This window comes from Lithobates pipiens, unplaced genomic scaffold, assembly GCF_037356315.1.
Source record: "Lithobates pipiens isolate NorthernLeopardFrog02 unplaced genomic scaffold, aLitPip1_a1.2 Scaffold_16, whole genome shotgun sequence".
NCBI lineage: Eukaryota > Metazoa > Chordata > Amphibia > Anura > Ranidae > Lithobates > Lithobates pipiens.
Genome location: NW_027507748.1, coordinates 583,566,487 through 583,586,796, shown reverse-complemented (window position 1 = coordinate 583,586,796; position 20,310 = coordinate 583,566,487).

The following is a 20,310-nucleotide window of genomic DNA, read 5'->3' as shown; positions in this document are numbered from 1 at the left end:
GCATGTACTTATGCGTGGGAACCTTGCTTAAGGTACTGAAGTGTGTAGGTCTTGTATGAGAAGTGTTTTGTTCTGAATGGTTTTTAACCACTTAAGGACCAGGCCTCTTTTTCAGACTCGGTGTTTACACATTTAAAACAGCTTTTTTTGCTAGAAAATTACTTAGAACCCCCAAACATTATAGATTGTTTTTTTTCTAACACCCTAGAGAATAAAATGGCAGTCATTGCAATACTTTTTTGCACACTGTATTTGTGCAGCGGTCTTACAAGCACACATTTTTTTGGAAAAAATTTCAAGACAACAGTAAAATTAGCCCAATTTTTTTTTATATTGTGAAAGATAATGTTACACCGAGTAAATTAATACCCAACATGTTATGCTTCAAAATTGCGCCCACTTGTGGAATGGCGTCAAAACTTTTACCCTCAAAAATCTCCATAAGCGACATTTAAAAAATTCTACAGGTTGCATGTTTTGCGTTACAGAGGAGGTCTATGGCTAGAATTATTGTTCTCGCTCTACCGATCACGGCGATACCTCACAAGTGTGGTTTGACTACCGTTTTCATACACCGGCGCTACTAACATATGCGTTCGCTTCTGAGCGCGAGCTCATCGGGACAGGGTGTTTTTAAAAAAAAATCTTATTTATTTTACTTGATTTTATTTATTTTTACAGTGTTTCTTAAAAAAAAGTGGATCATTTTTATTCCTATTACAAGGAATGTAAACATCCCTTGTAATAGAAAAAGCATGACAGATCCTCTTAAATATGAGATCTGGGGTCAAAAAGTCCTCAGATCTCATATTTGGACATAAATGGTATGGTATAGAGATGAGTGGGGGCCATCTTAGCCTCACTCGTCTCCATACCCAGCAGCATGAGGGACCCGATCGCCTCCGCTGCTACCGACGGCTCCGGTAAGTGGCGGAGGGCACGGGAGAGCGGCGGGAGGGGAGTGGCAACTCTCCCGCCGCCGATAACGGTGATCTCGCAGCGAAGCTGCCACAGAGACCACCATTATCGTACACAGGGCCACCTCCTGTAAAGAGGGATATCTCCGTAGTGGCAGCAGCTGCTGCCATTACCGAGATATCCCTCTTCAAAGTACCGACGTATATGTATATGAAGCGGTCCTTAAGTGGGTTAAAGGGGGACAATATATTTTTGGTTTGATTTATTATACAAGCTTATACAAGCTGTACACTCACTGCTTTACATTGTAGCAAAGTGCCATTTTTTCAGTGTTGTCACATGAAAAGATATAATAAAATATTTACAAAAATGTGAGGGGTGTACTCACTTTTGTAAGCTACTGTTTTTTTTTCATTGTTTATTTTTTTATCAACTTACAAAATGCAACGTGAGATACCTTTCAAATCAGCATCAATTCCTACACTTGCACACTTTGTACACTTGTACAAAGCCAGGGATTTTGTAGTGTTAGTGTCAGGTGTATGATTAACCGGTTCCCAACCGGCGCACGCCGATGTACGTCGGCAGAATGGCACGGGCAGGCATATTGGCATACAGGTACGTTTAATCTTCAATGCCGCCCCTGCCGCGTTCCGGTCGGGACCCCCGTGAGTCCGGTCGCGGGTCCCGCGGACTCGATCGCCGCGGGCATACCTGCGATCGTCTCACGGGGCGGCGGAATGGAGAAAATGCCGTGTAAACAGCATTTCCCCATTCTGCCTAGCAACTAGTGATGCTGATCTCTGCTCCATGTGATTGGAGCAGAGATCAGTGTTTACTAAATGAAAGCCCAGCCCCCCACAGTTAGTAACACACCCCTAGGAACACTTAACCCCTACACTGCCACCCACTGGTTAACCTGTTCACTACCAGTGTCATATACATCTTTACATTTATCACTGCATTTATATAGCAGCGATTACTGTATAAATGACAATATAAAATGTGTCAAAAATGTCTGATGTGTCCGCCGCAATGTCGCAGTCACAATAAAAAAATCGCTGATCGCCGCCATTACTAGTAAAAAAAAAAAAAAAAAAAAATTATTAATAAAAATGCCATAAAACTATCCCTATTTTGTAAATGCTATAACTTTTGCGCAAACCAATCAATAATCGCTTATTGCAATTTTTTTTTACCAAAAATATGTAGAAGAATACGTATCGGCCTAAACTGAGGGAAAAAAATTTTTTATATATATTTTTGGGGGATATTTATTATAACAAGTAAAAAATAATAGGATTTTTATATACAGCTTACCTGTAAAATCCTTTTCTTGAGAGTACATCACAGGATACAGGAGCTCATTACATAGTGGGTTATATAGGCACCTCTGGTGATTGGACACTGGTTAACCCCAATTAAGGAGAATTCCTCCCCTATATAACCCCTGCCATATGGGAGGCACCTCAGTTTTGTAGCAAAGCAATAGGAAACCATGTAAAACCCAAGAGGGGCGGGAGCCCTGTGTCCCGTGATGTACTCTCAAGAAAAGGATTTTACAGGTAAGCTGTATATAAAAATCCTATTTTCTTGATCATACATCACTTTGATCACATTTGACTTTGATGCCGCCTGGCCCTTCCTAGGACCTTCCGGCAAAATAGATAAGCAATCAGTTTTCCTTATCTGAGCAGTTGCTTGAAGATAGATACTGATTGCCCTAACCACATCCAAAGTGTGCAAAGATTCTTCTTCTGCGGACTGTGGGTCCGGAAAAAAGGATGGTAGGATTACATCTTGATTTAAATGGAATCCTGAAACCACCTTAGGCAGAAAGGACCTGTTGGGATGCATGACCACCCGGTCATTATGAATAATTAGATACGGCTCTTTGCTGGAGAGAGCTGCTAGTTCTGACACTCTTCTAACCGTGGATATGGCTACCAAGAAAACCAATTTTTTAGTCAAAAGAACTAACGAAACCAGATGCAAAGGTTCAAAAGGTTGCCCCTGCAAAGCCGAGAGAACCAAATTCAGATCCCATGGGCATACCTTATCCGCATAGCCCCCTGGATGAAAGCCTGCACCAGGGAATGCGATGCAAGTGACTTCTGAAAAAACACTGACAGGGCTGAAATCTGCACCTTGATAGTTCTTACGGCCAAATTTATTTCTAGGCCTGACTGGAGGAAGGCCAAGATCCTGCTAATGATATACTTTCTAGGATGCCATTCCCTGAGTTCACACCAGGAAACATATGCCCTCCAGATTTTGTAGTAAATAAGCCTGGAGGCCGGCATTCTGGCATTGACCAGAGTAGAAAGAACTGGCCCCGAAAGCCCGCGGTCTCTCAGAATGTGCGTCTCAGCAGCCAAACCGTCAAATTCAGACTGTGTAAAGCAGGATGGTAAATTGAACCCTGTGAGAGCAGATCTGGCCGGAGAGGGAGGATCCACGTCCTGCCTACTGCCAACTTCATGATCCCTGCGTACCATGGTCGCCTGGGCCAAGCCGGGGCTACCAAAAGAACTGACTTTGTCTCCCTCTTGACTCTTCCCAGGAACCGTGACAGAAGCGGGCACGGGGGGAAGGCATAAATCAGATTGTACTGATCCCAGGGAACTGTCAGAGCATCTGACCCCTGAGCAAGTGCATCTCTTGTTCTTGACACGAATTTGTCCAGTTTTCTGTTGAACCTGGAAGCAAACAGATCTACGTCTGGAGTACCCCACCTGCGACATATGTTCCAAAACACGTTGGGGTGCAGAGCCCATTCTCCTGGGCACAACTGCTGGTGGCTCAGAAAATCCGCCTGCCAATTTTCCACTCCTGGAATGAAGACTGCAGAAAGACATGGAACATGCTTTTCTGCCCAGACAAGTATGCGATTCGCCTCTTTTTGCGCAACCAGACTCCTGGTAATGCCCTGGTGATTGATATAGGCCACTGCTGTGGCATTGTCGGACTGAACCCGAAAAGGGAGACCCCGTAGTCTGAAAGACCAGTTTATGAGAGCCATATAAACTGCTCGGATCTCCAAGACATTTATGGGCAATAGCTTCTCGATCGCAGACCATTTCCCCTGCGAGCACGTCTCCTCCAACACTGCTCCCCAGCCTGTCAGGCTGGCATCTGTCGTAATAATCTTCCATGGAAGAGGAAGAAAAGTTTTGCCTTTCAGCAAATTCTTGGTTTGTAACCACCAGACGAGACTCTTGCGTGTCCCTGGGGATAGACGCATAGGAAGATCCAAGGACTGGGGCTTCCTGTTCCAAGCCGCATGGATGCATCTTTGCAGAGGCCTTGAGTGGAACTGGGCGAATGGAACGGCCTCGAAGGAGGCGACCATTTTCCTTAACAGTAGCAGGCTGTAGGGACGACTTTTCTAGGTTTATAAACCAACCTAGGCGTTCCAGGTGTTCTAGTGTTCTGGTAACACTGTGGTTCAGGAGTGCTACTGTTTTCTCCATGAGAAGCAAATCGTCTAGATAAGCCATGATGGCTATACCCTGAGTTCTTAGGTTTGCCAAGAGAGGGTCTAGAATCTTTGTGAAGACTCGAGGGGCCGTAGCGAGCCCGAACGGCAAGGCCACAAATTAAAAATGGCGCCGCTCTACCGCGAACCTTAGATACTTTTGGTGTGCGGGAAAAATTGGCACATGGAGATATGCATCCTTGATGTCTATTGATGCCATAAAATCTCCCCCTTGCAGGGAGGAGACCACAGTGCGAATTGACTGCATTCGGAAGGACCGGATGCGTAAAAACTGGTTCAGATCCTTCAGATCCAGGATAGGTCTGACATTTCCATTTGGGTTTGGAACGGTGAAGAGATTTAAGTAAAACCCTGAACCCTGTTCTTTTGGGTCCACTTCTACTATCACCCCCTGGGATAGTAAGTGATCTAAGGCCAGAAATAGCGGTTTTTGCTTTACTGGGTCCCTGGGGATCCTTGACCTTAGAAAGCGAGAAGGTGAAATCTCCTGAAACTCTAGCTTGTAGCCCAGAGATACCGAAGAGATCACCCACTTGTCCTGGATCTCTTCCCGCCAGGCTTCCACAAACTGCAGGAGCCTTCCCCCCACTCGGCCGAGCGGGGGCGCCCCTTCACAAGGAAGCTTTTGGGCTCTGCTTGGCAGGCTTTCGCCCCCAGGATTTCATCTGCCCCCGGGCCCGGCCTTGAGCCTTTCCTGTAGCGGAGGGTTGAGAAGGCCATCGCCACTGCTTAGAGCTTGATGCTCCGGGAGAGAGAGAACGCCTAAATAATGGACGTTTGCTCCTTTTGACTGGAAGGAGAGTAGATTTACCCCCTGAAATTTTTTTGGACGAATTTGTCTAATTCTTCTCCAAACAAACCTTCCCCTTTAAACGGGAACCCAATCAAATGCTTCTTGCATGATAGCTCAGCTGCCCAATTCTTTAGCCATAGGGCCCTTCGCATGTGTACCAACAGGAGAGACAAACGAGATGCTTGTTGGACAGAATCCAAAATCGCATCAATCATGAAACACAGAATTTGAGGTATTTCTACATAATTCTCCACTTCCTCACTGGGAAGGAGGCTAAGCATCTGCTTAACCTGTTCCTTGAGGAACTGACACAACCCCATGGCTGCGACTGTAGGTTGCACTAAAGCGCCAGTCATGGAAAAGGAGGCTTTTAATAATGTTTCCAGCTTCTTATCAGTTGGATCTTTAAATACCTGAGCATTATTCAACGGACAGGTCAGGTTTTTATTCACGCAAGAAACAGCCGCATCGACAGATGGGACCCCCCATTTCTTGGTGAAACTTTCCTCCAGAGGATAATGCATAGAAAACCTTTTAGGAGGAGAAAACAGTTTATCGTGATGTCCCCAATCCTCATACAACAATTTATCCATTAAGGGATGAATTGGAAAGGAAAAGCAGTCTGTGGGACTTTCCTGACTCCCAGGGAGGAAACAGAGGATGTAGCGACCTCAGTAGCAGGCATTCTGAATGTGGTACGCACCAACTCAGTATAATACTGCACCTGTTTTCTGAGCGCCTGGGAGGAGGGGACTCTCTCCTCTCTTCCTCTGATTCATCCGACTGCTCAAGATCCCTGTCCCAAGATAGGGATCTCTCCTCATTGTCAGAAGTGTCATCTGAAAGAGGAATCTCAGCAGAGGGAGGGGATCTACCCCTTTTCCTGCTATCTTTCAGAAAAACTGAAATAAAATTCATGATTCTCCCTTCAAAACCCTCCAATGTAGCCCTAAGGGAGTCCTCAGTGACGTATATCGGGGCTGAGACATTAGGAGAGGCTGCAAAACCTGACAGGGGCACTGACTAATCCTGTGAGGCCGGCTCCAGTCTTGCGGGGGGGGGGGATGGTAACTTACAGGCATTTTTAGAACCCCTGGACCTAGGCGGTGATTTATCAGTGCCCTTGTTACCTCCCCCTGAGACCCTCTTATGAGGAGACATAGCCCTAAGCTACAAGCAGAGGTACTAGTACAAAGTGCAATCACTGTTGAGCTTAAAGTCTCACAATAAATATATATGCTTAAACTGCACAACCTGATGCTGAGTAGGTGTCTAAGGTTTGCCTGGATCCAATCCCCTGGGATGCTTACAGCCCACAGCTCCTGTGTCTCCACTTACAGCCCCCTGACGCTCTGGGCTTTTTAAAACTGCCGCCTGGCGCCTGCACAGTACAGCGCCATGCACACCGACATGCACGGCTCACAACCACACTCCCCCCTCCTCCATTAGCCCCGGAGCGCGCTCGGCGAGTGTGCACGTGTGCACGAGGATTGCCGGTATTCAGGGAGGGAAAGCAATCGCCATTGGAGCTGCGTGGGACCCCCAGACTATGTGGGACCCCTGTTTTACCTTTATTGTGGCAGGGATTGCAGTGGAGACGTGAGACATCTGGAGAACCAGGCTTCACTGAGGGTGTGTACTGAAAGGCATGTAAGTATGCATCAGGCTGCTCTTACTCCCTCTAGTGGTGGAAACCAGGTAAGACATACTACTACTCAATGAAGAAATCCATAATATAATTTATATAGGATTAACTTCCCTTACCTGTCCTCGCCGCAGGAATTGCTGAAACAGACAAATTCCAGCCTTCACCCATCACGGCGGGCAGAGTTGTGCCAACCTTCAGGTTTTTTTTTTTTGGGGTTCTTTCTCAGAAGAACCTCCTACCTGGACCTTGTAAAAAGACTTTGCCAGAAACTTTCGTGCCACTATGTAAATAGTACACCAAGTCTGGTTTTCCCAGAGCCCAGTCTTCCAATAGGAGAGGACTTACAGGCCAAACCTCGTTTCTTCGGATGACGAGGCCCGGGTACCATATCATCTTGGGAGTCAAAATGTCGGCCCGAGATATGGATCCGGTAGTTGTAGCCCTTAGGCCCCCGCAGGGACCTGCACAGAGCTTTCTTCATAGCACATGTTTTACGTGACCAACCACCATAGCCACTGGCGAAAAAACTGAGGTGCCTCCCATATGGGAGGGGTTATATAGGGGAGGAATTCTCCTTAATTGGGGTTAACCAGTGTCCAATCACCAGAGGTGCCTATATAACCCACTATGTATTGAGCTCCTGTGTCCCGTGATGTATGATCAAGAAAATGCGTTTTTTTCAAAATTGTCGCTCTATTTTGGTTTATAGCGCAAAAAATAAAAACCGCAGGGGTGATCAAATATCATCAAAAGAAAGCTCTATTTGTGGGGGAAAAAAGGACATCAATATTGTTTGGGAGCCACGTCGCACGAACGTGCAATTGTCAGTTAAAGCGACGCAGTGCCGAAACGCAAAAAGTGGTCTGGTCTTTGACCAGCAAAATGGTCCGGTCTGTAAGTGGTTAACCAGTTATACCAAGGAGATTCTACGGTACTGATCATCAATTTTATTAGCAGGTTGAAACACAGTCATTAATGGAAACAGAAACAGCTGTGTAGGAAGCTTAAAACTGGGTGAGGAAAAGACAAACTCTGCTACTAAGGTGAGGTTGTGGAAGTCAGTTTTATGTCACAGGTCATACGTTATCGCAAGACTGAGCGCAGAAACAAGACACAAGGTAGTTATACTGCATCAGCAAGGTCTTTCCCAGGCAAAGATTTCAAAGCAAACACGGGGTCAAGATATGCTGTTCAAGCTCTTTTGAAAAAGCACAAAGAAACAGCAATTCTGATGACGGTAGAAGCAGTGGTCATTCAAGGAAACTTTGTGCAGCAGATGAAACACATATCATGCTTACTTCCCTATGATATCAGGAAGATGTCCAGCAGTGCCATCAGCGGGATCAAGATACACTCATCTACTGTCTGGAGAAGTCTGGCCAGAAGTGGTCCTCATAGAAGAATTGTAGCCAAAAAGTCATACCTCCGCATAGAAACAAGGCTAAGCGACTCAAGTGTGCGATAAAACAAAGGACCTGGTTTGCAGAAAAATGGCAGCAGCTGCTCTTGACTGATGAGTCAATATTTGAAATAATTGGCTGTAAGCCCTTGTACACACGGTCGGACATTCCGACGGAAAATGTCCGAGCGGACCGTGTTGTCAGATAATCCGACTGTGTGTGGGCTCCATCAGACTGTTTCCGTCGGAATATCTGACCGACAAAGTTTTAGAGCTGGGCTATAAAATTTTCCGACAACATAATCTGATCGGACTTTGTCCGATCGTTTGTAGACAATTCCGATCGGACAAAGTGCCATGCATGCTCAGATCAAATTCCTAGACCAAAGCTATTGGCTACAAGCCTGAACGTAGTCCCGTCGTAACGAAATAACGTCATTACGTTCCGTACGATCGGATTTTCCGACAACTTTGTCCGACCGTGTGTATGCAACACCAGTTTCGGTCAAAATCCGTCGGACAAAATCCGACGGATTTTGTTGTCGGAATGTCCGACCGTGTGTACAAGGGCTAACAGGAGGCAGTTTGTTCACCAAAGAGCTAGAGAGTGGTATGATAATGTATGTCTGCAGGAAACAGTGAAGCATGGTAGAAGTTCCTTGAAAGTTTAGGGCTGCATTTCTGCAAATCGAGTTGGAGATTTGGGAAGGACCAATGCTGAGAAATACAGGCAGATACTTATCCATCATGCAATACCATCAGACAGGTGTGTTATTGGCCTCAGATGTATTCCCCATCAGGACAACAACCTCAAACATATAGCCAATGTCATTAAGAACTATCTTCAGCGTAAAGAAAGAACAAGGAGTCCTGGAAGTGATGGTTTGGTCCCCAAAGAGCCTTGATCTCATCATCATCAAGTCTGTCTGGGATTACATGAAGAGACAGAAGGATTTGAGGCAGCCTACCTCTACAGAAGATCTGTGGTTATTTCTCCAAGATACTTGGAACAACCTACCTGGTAAGTTACTTCAAAAACTGTGCACAAATGTACTTAGAAAAACTGATGCTGTTTTGAAGGCAAAGGGTGGTCAGACAAAATATTGATTTAATTTGGACTTCTCTTCTGTTCATTTACTTTCCATTTTGTTAATTGATGAAAATAAACTACAGTAAAACCTTGGCTTGCGAGCATAATTCATTTCGGAAACATGCTTGTATGCCAAAGCACTTGTATAGTATATCAAAGCGAATTTCCCTATAGGAAATAATGGAAATTCAGATGATTCATTACACATTCATAAGTCCTTCAGTTTATAGTCCATATAAAAAGATTATAGCAATGTGATAGGTTGTGTAGCCATAAAATGAGCATCTACAAAAGGCAGCCTCCACAAGGGGAAGGGAAGCAAAATCCAACAGGAGCTACAGAGTATAAAGAAGAAGAGAGGCGCCTCTAAGTGTAGCAATATGGTTACATTAAATAAAGGTACAACATTTAGCAACTCACATAGTCAATGATTAAAAGAGGCGCATCTAAGTATGCAGGCATCCAGGATAAAGCTGTCCACATAAACCATCCTCCGCACCGCCAGCTCTCACTGCTGTCAGTCTGCAATCGTGACCGGGAAGACTACCCTGCAGTAGAGTGATCTGAAAGTGAGGCTTGAAGCTCTCATGGAGTGCAGCGTGAAAGGGATGATGTTGATGGCAGTGCGGAGGATGGTCTATGTGGACAGCTTTACCCCATATGCCTGCATATTTAGATGTGCCTGTTTTAATCATTAACCATGTGAGTTGTAAATGTTGTACCTTCATTTAATGTAACCATATTGCTACACTTAGAGGCGCCTCTCTTCTCTTTTGTACTCAGTTGTGACATATGGCGCTACTTGTATATCAAGACATTGCTCGTTTATCAAGTAAAAATTTATAAAAACATGTCTTGTCTTGCAGAACACTCTCAGACCAAGTTACTCTCAATCCAAGGTTTCACTGTATTAAAATTTCTATTTTTAACCACTTGAGACCCGCGCTATAGCCGAATGACGGCTACAGCGCGGATCTCCTTTTGCGGGACTACGTCTATTGACGTAGTCCCGTGCATGAGCGGCCTGCGCGCTACGAGACTCGCCTGATCACCGACCCCTTATCACGTGATCAGCTGTCAGCCAATGACAGCTGATCATGTGATATAACGGAGCCGGTAATCGGCTATTATTCCTCCTCGCGCTGACAGCGCGAGGAGAGAAAAAAAAGCCGATCACCGGCGGCCGTGATCGGGACATCAGTCCCGATCATGGCCAGCCCTGCTAGTGCCCACCTGCCCCCTGCCAGTGCCCACCTGCCCCCTGCCAGTGCCACATTAATAAAAAGTAAGTGCCCCGTGTCAGTGCCACCCAGCAGTGCCCATAGTGCCACCCAGCAGTGCCCACAGTGCCACCCAGCAGTGCCCACAGTGCCACCCAGCAGTGCCACCCAGCAATGCCCACAGTGCCACCCAGCAGTGCCCACAATCTGCCTTAACAAATGTGCTGCACCCCAGTGCCACATATCCGTGCCCATCAGTGTCATCTACCAGTGCCCAGCAGTGCCGCCCATCAGTGCCCAGCAGTGCCACCTATCAGAGCCACCTATCAGTGCCACCTATCAGTGGTACCTATCAGTGCCCATCCGTGCCACCCATCCGTGCCACCCATCTGTGCCACCCATCCGTGCCATCTTATCTGTGCCCATCTTTGCCCATCAGTGCCGCCTTATCTGTGCCCATCGGTGCCGCCTTATCTGTGCCTATTAGTGCCGCCTTAACTATGCCTATCAGTGCCCACCAGTGCAGCCTATCAGTGCCCACTAATGCAGCCTATCAGTGCCCACCAATGCAGCCCATTAGTGCCCACCAGTGCAGCCTATCAGTGCCCACCAGTGCAGCCTATAAGTGCCCACCAGTGCAGCCTATCAGTGCCGCCTCATCAACGCACTTCAATGAAGGAGAAAAATTACCTGTTTGCAAAATTTTATAACAAACTATTAAACATGATTTTTTATTTTTTGCATCTTTTTTTGTTTGTTTAGCAAAAAATAAAACTCCGAGCTGTAATTAAATACCACCAAAAGAAAGCTCTATTTGTGGGAAAAAAATGATAAAAATTTCATTTGGGTACAGTGTTGTATGCCCGCGCAATTGTCATTCAAAGTGCATCAGCGCTGAAAGCTGAAAATTGGTCTGGGACGGAGGGGGGTTTAAGTGCCCAGTAAGCAAGTGGTTAAAAGCATTCTTAATTTACAGCATTTTTCACATCTGGTAAAAAAGGGGGGTAAATTGGGATTACCCTTAGCTGCGCAGATGGTTAATCTATTGTATTTGGTCTGAGAGCTGCTCGTTTGCTGCACGGGAATGTATAAAGGAATTATAAGATATATTAATTAAACTGCGCTGTCTGTAGAATGTGTATTATACACTGTAAACCATAACATCAGTGTGTACAATAACAATCAAAACACTTGTAATCAGTGAATAACAATAAAATATTGAATTCTAAGTCATCCAATGAAAAGATAAAGTAAAGTGCAAGTGCATACATATAATGGATCCTGATGACGTCAGAGTGTGCTGATGAAATGTGTTGGGTGTGGTTGAACGTGATAGGTCACTTTCGCCCTAGTGGAATGCAGGTGGAGCACACATGGTGTCCCCACTTCCTACATTGTATGCTTGCTTTTACATTGCTTAACCACTTCCCGACCAGCGCACGAGGATGTACGTCGACAGAATGGCACGGGCAGGCATATTGGCATACAGGTATGTCCAATATTCAATGCCGCCCTGCCAGCGCTGGTCGGGACCCCCGTGAGTCTGGTCGCGGGACCCGCGGACTCGATTGCCGCGGGCATCCCCGCGGTCATCTCACGGAGCGGCCGAATGGAGGAAATGCTGAGTAAACAGCATTTCTCCATTCTGCCTAGCAACTAGTGACGCTGATCTCTGCTCTATGTGATTGGAGCAGAGATCAGTGTTCACTAAATGAAAGCCCAACCCCCCCACAGTTAGTAACACACCCCTAGGAACACTTAACCCCTACACTGCCACCCACTGGTTAACCCCTTCACTACCAGTGTCATTTACACAGGAATCACTGCATTTATATAGCAGTGATTACTGTATAAATGACAATGGTCCCAAAAATGTGTCAAAAATGTCCGACGGGTCCCCCACAATGTCGCAGTCACAATAAAAATCGCTGATCGCCGCCATTACTAGTAAAAAAAAATAATAAAAAATTATTAATAAAAATGCTATAAAACGATCCCTATTTTGTAAACGCTATAACTTTTGCGCAAACCAATCAATAATCGCTTATTGCGATTTTTTTTACCAAAAATATGTAGAAGAATACGTATCGGCCTAAACTGAGGGAAAAAAATGTTTTTTTACATATTTTTGGGGGATATTTATTATAACAAAAAGTAAAAAATAATATGTTTTTTTCAAAATTGTCGCTCTATTTTTGTTTATAGCGCAAAAAATAAAAACCGCAGGGGTGATCAAATACCACCAAAAGAAAGCTCTATTTGTGGGAAAAAAAGGACGTCAATTTTGTTTGGGAGCCACGTCGCACGACCGCGCAATTGTCAGTTAAAGCGACGCAGTGCCGAATCGCAAAAAGTGGTCTGGTCTTTGACCAGCAAATTGGTCCGGTCTGAAAGTGGTTAAGCAATAGAATTTTTAGACCTTTTTTAATAAAAACGTGACAAACTTCACCATGGGTGCCTGTCCTTTTCCTTCCATTACTCCACGGATGTCTGGAAATCTGATGCCATGATTCGAGTCTGGTAGGACCCCCCTTGGTTGAATTATTGGAACAATTCCTTTCTGCTCATATGACTACCTGTAATGGGTGTCATATTGGTCTGGTGAGTAGGATGTGTGACAGGTGTTGGTGGTGGAAGATTCACAGTGGCCTTTAATTGTTTATACCAGCCTTTCGGATGATTTAGCCCTTTTGGACATTTGCACAACTTGGATATTGCACTTTAATGATTTATGTTGGACACTTCAATTATATTGTAAATTTATATGTATGCACTTGCATTTCATCTTTTCATTGGATGACTTATAATTCAATATTTTATTGTTATTCACTGATTATAACAAGTGTTTTGATTTTTTTTTTTATTGTACACACTGATGTTATAGTTTACAGTGTATGATACACATTCTACAGAGAGTGTGGTTTAATACATTTTTCTATTAATTCCCTTATACATTTCCCACATTTGCCTAAAACTTTTGCACAATAGTGTACAATTGTGACTCTGCCTAGCCAACTCACCATCCCAAACTGCACTCACGGTCACTATTAACATTCTGACATTTAGCAGACTTGGCGATTGTAACAATTTTTTTAGGAAGTGGACACAGTCTGATAGAACTTGAAACAATTCACTTGATTCTCGTTCTTTGTTCATTTATTTTCCGTGTTAAACAATATTTAGTCACAGGGTGATTTGTTTCAAAAGATTGTATGTAATTGCCATCACTATTCATCTGGTGATATGCACTATATAATAATTTGTGTTAATTGGTTTTGATACAAGTTATTTTTTCATTTTTTTAATCTATTTCTGTATGCACAAGGCAGGGTTTGCACAGTGAAGTAACATTTAGTAATTCACGTTCACTGGAGTGGATCTATAGTATTTAATATTTTTTAATTCACTGGTGTGGATTTATATTATATTCAGCGCTGCTTATTCTATCATTTAGATAAGGATTACTGTACACATTTTGTTTTTATAAAGTGGCGGCTTAGCTTACAGTTTGTGCTCAGCGCAGTGGTGATACACACTAGATGGGGAAAGAGTGAGTGTATCTTTGTTTTACATAACGAGGAACCACGAACACACCACGAAACGATCTGATAAGCGAGCAGCCCCAGTAACAGGTCGGGCACTGAGTAATGTAATCAGCCATTTGACTTTATGTTTTTAAAATTCTCGTTTTAAATAAACAGTATTATGCTATGGATATTGTTTGCTCTTTCTTTATGCCCCATCTGAGCCTATGAGGAGGAAGGTGTTTTCCATAGAGTCCGTATCATATTCCATTTAGATGAAGTCTATCACAATTGTATCTGTGGAGTTTAATCACCGCATGAACTTTGGCTATATGTTTTTCTCCAGTATCTAATTGGGACTAATGAATAAATTATTTTTGCAATTGTTTTTTGTTTATTATTGTATGTTTTAGTGGGTTGGTATACCACCCCAATCACATATGGGTGTTATTGTAGTATTTTTCACTCATTTAAAGTGGTTGTAAACCCTCCCCCACAACTTTGTCCTGTGTAAATCAGCATAAAAAACCCTAATGAACACTGCTTGTCGATATCTCCTTACTTGCTTAGTATTGTTGTAATCCTTGTTGTTCTGTAGAATGAAGTCATTGAGCATGCCCAGATTTCCCCTGATTTAAGGCACACTCTCTATGGCTTATCTATCTGTTATCAGGACTTCCTAGGGCACAACACTGAACTCTGCTAATCACTCAGAGCTTCCTCCTATACACCATGTGACCATGTGACCTCACATAGTCTAAATACTGGCCATTACTGCAGTTTTATCAGCTGAAGCTAATAAGTCTGACAAAGGGAAACATTAGACATAGGCATAAGTAAATACTATGAAATAAACAAGTAAGCTATGAACAGGGAAGCAGGGTTGCCATATAAACTTTGGATTGAGAAGGAGGCTTGGTTAACAGTACAGGAAGTGCTCAGTGTAAGGGCGGAAATACACTCCACTGTGGACTCAGAAAACAATACTTAAGATGGAGCTGCCTAACCCCTGGAAACAAGTTTTTTAAAGTTTCTTTAAACAGTAAGTAATATGCGATTTGGGCTGGATTACAGTGGCTATAGTCTGATAATGACGTATTATAATGGACTAAATGAAAAGAAGCATCAGAGTGGGAGAGTTTACTTCCTCTTTAATGTAATGTCTAAGATATGAGGTTATTCCTCTTTTTTTAAAAAGCGCCCCTATTGTCACCAAATCCCAGTGACATGTTGGGTATCAATTTACTCGGCGTAACATTATCTTTCACAATATAAAAAATACTGTTGTCTTATTTTTTTATTTAAAAAAATGATTTTTTTCCAGAAAAAAGACCGCTTGTAAGACTACTGCACAAATACGGTGTGACAAAAAGTATTGCAATGACCACCATTTAATTCTCTAGGGTGTTAGAAAAAAAACAATCTATAATGTTTGGGGGTTCTAAGTAATTTTCTAGCAAAAAAAACTGTTTTAAACGTGTAAACACCGAGTTTGAAAAAAAGACCTGGTGTTTAAGTGCATGAGTATATTTCCTCAAAAATGTCACTATCAAAAAATGATTGAAATAACTGTCGAACCATGTGAATCAGAATAATAGAACATACATAGACAGGAGCCGCAACTGTTGGTGGAACCATGGAGGTTAGAGGGGAATAACTTCCACCTAGGCTTGTCCAGACAAAAATAGTGGGTACTATAGCATACCTTAGCATCACATCCCCAAATTGTAAAAAAAACAAAGAGAGATTAAATGGGACTTAATATGTGCTAACAAATTCACTCTCAGCAAAAATTACACAAAAACATTAATAAAATCACAAGTTTGTATTACATAATTATGCTAAAGAAGTTGGGGTAGGATCCACATAATAAAAACATTTATTTATAATTGATAACATCTATGATACAATAGTTCAGCAACCCCATGCACCTTCCCTTAATTACTATATTAGGCAACATGTATCAATACCAAAAACATATAAAGATAGGTAAACCAAGGAAAAAACAAAGAAGGGTGCTAAATACCAACACATTGCAAGTGAGCCTTCAGGGGTTCAAGGGCTGCATAAAAAGGAATACCAAAAAATCCCCAAAGGAGGAAAGTTTTAAACACTGGTGGAGACCCCCCAAGGAATGACTATAAAGGGGAAGGTGCGATGAAACAAGTGAGAGGCAACCGGTAACCCCAACTAAGGAGCATGGAGGAAAACCAAGGGGAAAGAATGGACCATCATTCCCATAAACAGGTAATCGCAAATAATGCTAGAACATCCTGATAGAACAAATCAGAGAGCAGCCTTCCCATACACAGCCAATCACCACTTGTCTTAATCACTTTCAGACCGGACCAATTTGCTGGTCAAAGACCAGACCACTTTTTGCGATTCGGCACTGCATCGCTTTAACTGACAATTGCGCGGTCGTGCGACGTGGCTCCCAAACAAAATTGACGTCCTTTTTTTCCCACAAATAGAGCTTTCTTTTGGTGGTATTTGATCACCCCTGCGGTTTTTATTTTTTGCGCTATAAACAAAAATAGAGCGACAATTTTGAAAAAAAAGCATTATTTTTTACTTTTTGTTATAATAAATATCACCCAAAAACATTTTTTTCCCTCAGTTTAGGCCGATACATATTCTTCTACATATTTTTGGTAAAAAAAATCGCAATAAGCGATTATTGATTGGTTTGCGCAAAAGTTATAGCGTTTACAAAATAGGGATCGTTTTATAGCATTTTTATTAATAATTTTTTATTATTTTTTTTTACTAGTAATGGCGGCGATCAGCGATTTTTATTGTGACTGCGACATTGTGGGGGACCCGTCGGACATTTTTGACACATTTTTGGGACCATTGTCATTTATACAGTAATCACTGCTATATAAATGCAGTGATTCCTGTGTAAATGACACTGGTAGTGAAGGGGTTAACCAGTGGGTGGCAGTGTAGGGGTTAAGTGTTCCTAGGGGTGTGTTACTAACTGTGGGGGGGTTGGGCTTTCATTTAGTGAACACTGATCTCTGCTCCAATCACATAGAGCAGAGATCAGCGTCACTAGTTGCTAGGCAGAATGAAGAAATGCCGTTTACAACGGCATTTCTTCATTTGGCCGCTCCGTGAGACGATCGCGGGGATGCCCGCGGCGATCGAGTCCGCGGGTCCCACAACCGGACTCACGGGGGTCCCGACAAGCGCGGGAGCGCGCCAGCGGCGGAGCGGTCCCGACAAGCGCGGGAGCGCGCCAGCGGCGGCGCGCTCCCGATGGCAGGGCGGCAAATTTAAAGGGACGTACATGTACGCCCATTTGCCTGCCCGTGCCATTCTGTCGACGTACATCGTCGTGCGCTGGTCAGCAAGTGGTTAATCAACAACCAAACATGCATGCGGTCATCACACCAGCTAAATTACCTCCTGGGCTTGATAACCTAAATAGAGCCTTGTAACAAAATTGTGGAACCATTAAGATTACAAAGGAATAACTTTTTCCTGGGCTTGATAACTCAACAAGGATCTTGGAACTAAACTGTGAATGTTTAAATACCACACTGATGCTGCTTTGATGGCGTTTCTATCAAAATCCCTCCTTCCACCTAAAACAAGAAAGGTACCCAGGGAAGCCATCTCTATAGCCCTTTCAGTGCAGTATCAAGTATTCTGGCTGTATTGGTACTAGGGTTGCCACCTTTCCTTCAAGTCAAACCTGAACACTTTTGTAGTGCACAGCAATTTTTAGTATAAACTATACATATATTTTGCTATTAAATAACATTTCTAATCATATGAAGTTAATAACAAGAGTCTCCCTTTACATCAGAGTCCACAGAGTTCCCCTTTTACATCTGAACTTGCAGAGTTCCCTTTCACTGTAAGGGGGGACTCTGCAGACTCTGATGTAAGGAAGACTGCTGGGGCTTCTAACATAAGGGATGCACTGGGAACCCTGATTTAATGGCGAACGCTGAGAACTCTGATGTACGAAGAGGACTCTAATGTAAGGGGAAACACTACAGCCGCTGGTGTAAAGGGGAACTCTGATGTAAGGGTGCTCTGAGAACCCTGATTTGCCTTACTGTACTTATTTAGAGTCAAGAGAGAGAAGGGGGGAGACTTCAGTCACAGACAGGGATGGATGGATGGTGAGCCCACTCACCCCTTGGCTGTCAGCACCAGATGGATCTGAGGCTGCTGGACTTCAAATTTCCGGCTCCCACTTTCCTTTTCTGAGGCACAGCGCCGGGGATTGGAGTGTGGGCAAACACAGAGGGTAGGGGTGGGGGGGGGGAAGAGGTGCAGATCGAGCCCTCTCTCCTGTCCCATCTGTATGTGTTTGGGGAGAGGGGTGGTTTGTTAGTGCTGGCTTTAGGGGCTTTGAAAGAGTGTAACAGACACTCTAAGCTGAGACAACCACTGCCAGCAATCCTGCTGGAAAGCCATAGTCCAGTCTAAATAATGTGTCCGGGTTTCAGACAGTCTGAAACCCGGACACATGAACCCAAACCCGAACTGTCCGGGTGAATTCTGGACAGGTGGCAACCCTAATTGGTACTATAGAAAAGTTAGACTACATTGAGCTGATCCTCCTAAAAGATACATATAGGCTGGCGGTCGTATGGAACAATGCTAAGACTAGTATTTTCTTTAAGAAGGCTACTATTTCCTGCTATAGCAGATACATTTTTGCACTAAGCCCTAGGATCCAACATTTATGTCTCCACATAAATAATCCAAACAAAAGTTTTTTGTTTTAGTGCTTTTTTTGTACCTTTGCTTATATTGAAAACCATTAACATGCAGTACAACAAAGTGATTTATTGCATTGTGTCTGCATAGTTGCAGTGTGATTTATGAATGTCACAACTGCTAACTTACTGACATAAGATTCTGTCAGTTGCTACATTCTTCTGCTACATGACCCATCATAGCCAGTGTAACCAGTTTTCATATTGGTAAAATATGCAATTTTGTAAATTTTTGAGGCATTCTCCCTTCAACATATTACAGTATTTTTAATTTTATAGATTGATGTATTTGTCATTTTATACAGGTGGAACTTAGTGCTGACATTCACTGTTTGATTTATTAAGATTGATTTTATCTGAATTTTCATACTATTAACATGTGGAGAAAAAAAAAAACATTTACTGAAACCTCTGTGGCATATTTTAGTGTTTTTCAAGCCTGTACAGATGGCCTTATGTGTATGGGCTTATGTATTAGATTAGACCAATATTCAGAATGCACAAATGCAGCAACTAAATTAAATCTCCCCTTTGATGGCATGTTATTATGAAAGTGTTTCCTTTAAATCCAGTTCAGCTCCACAACAATTTTTTAAAATTTTTTCGCATACAAGCAAAAATCTGTAAAGACAGAAGATTTTTTTTTTTTTTTAATCTTAATGCATTCTATGCATTAAGATAAAAAAGCCTTCTGTCTGCAGCAGCCCCCCTCAACCCCTAATACTTATCTGAGCCCCATCTCTATCCAGCGATGTCCACGAGTCTCTCAGCCATCTGAAACTCTCCCTCCTGATTGTCTGAGACACAGCAGCAGCGCCATTGGCTCCCGGGGCTGAAAATCAAAATCAGCTAGCCAATCCGGACAGAGAGGGCGGGGCTGAATGGCAGTTCCATGTCTGAATGGACACACGGAGCTGCAGTTTGGCTTGGGTGCCCCCATAGCAAGCTTCTTGCTGTGTGGGCACTTGACAGGAGGGGGGAGCCAAGAGCACTGAAGAGGGACCCAAAAAGAGGAGGATCCGGTCAGCTCTGTGCAAATCCACTGCAACACAGGAGGTGTGTATGTATGTGTGTGTGTGTGTGTGTGTGTATATATATATATATATATATATATATATATATATATATCAATTTAAAGAGGTAGGTGACGCTGCCAGGAGACTTAGTAGTGTATTGACCAAAGCAACCTTGAAAAAGTGCTAAAGTGCATGTGCAAGTGCATATTGTTACTAAAACTGCAAATGATCCTATTGTGCTAAAAACGTCACCAATACAAATAAGAAATGAAAATATTTTTTTAAAACTGTAAATGGTGCTATGTGCCAGAATCTTCTTCCATAAACAGAATAAAGTGCTAATGAAAGAAAATATCATTGGAAGTGCACAAAGAGTTCTCTCAGCATTATTTAGAATAACATGATAAGAATAACAGGATAAAATAAATGTCTGTGGTCCCTGTGGTCAAAGTAGGGAACTT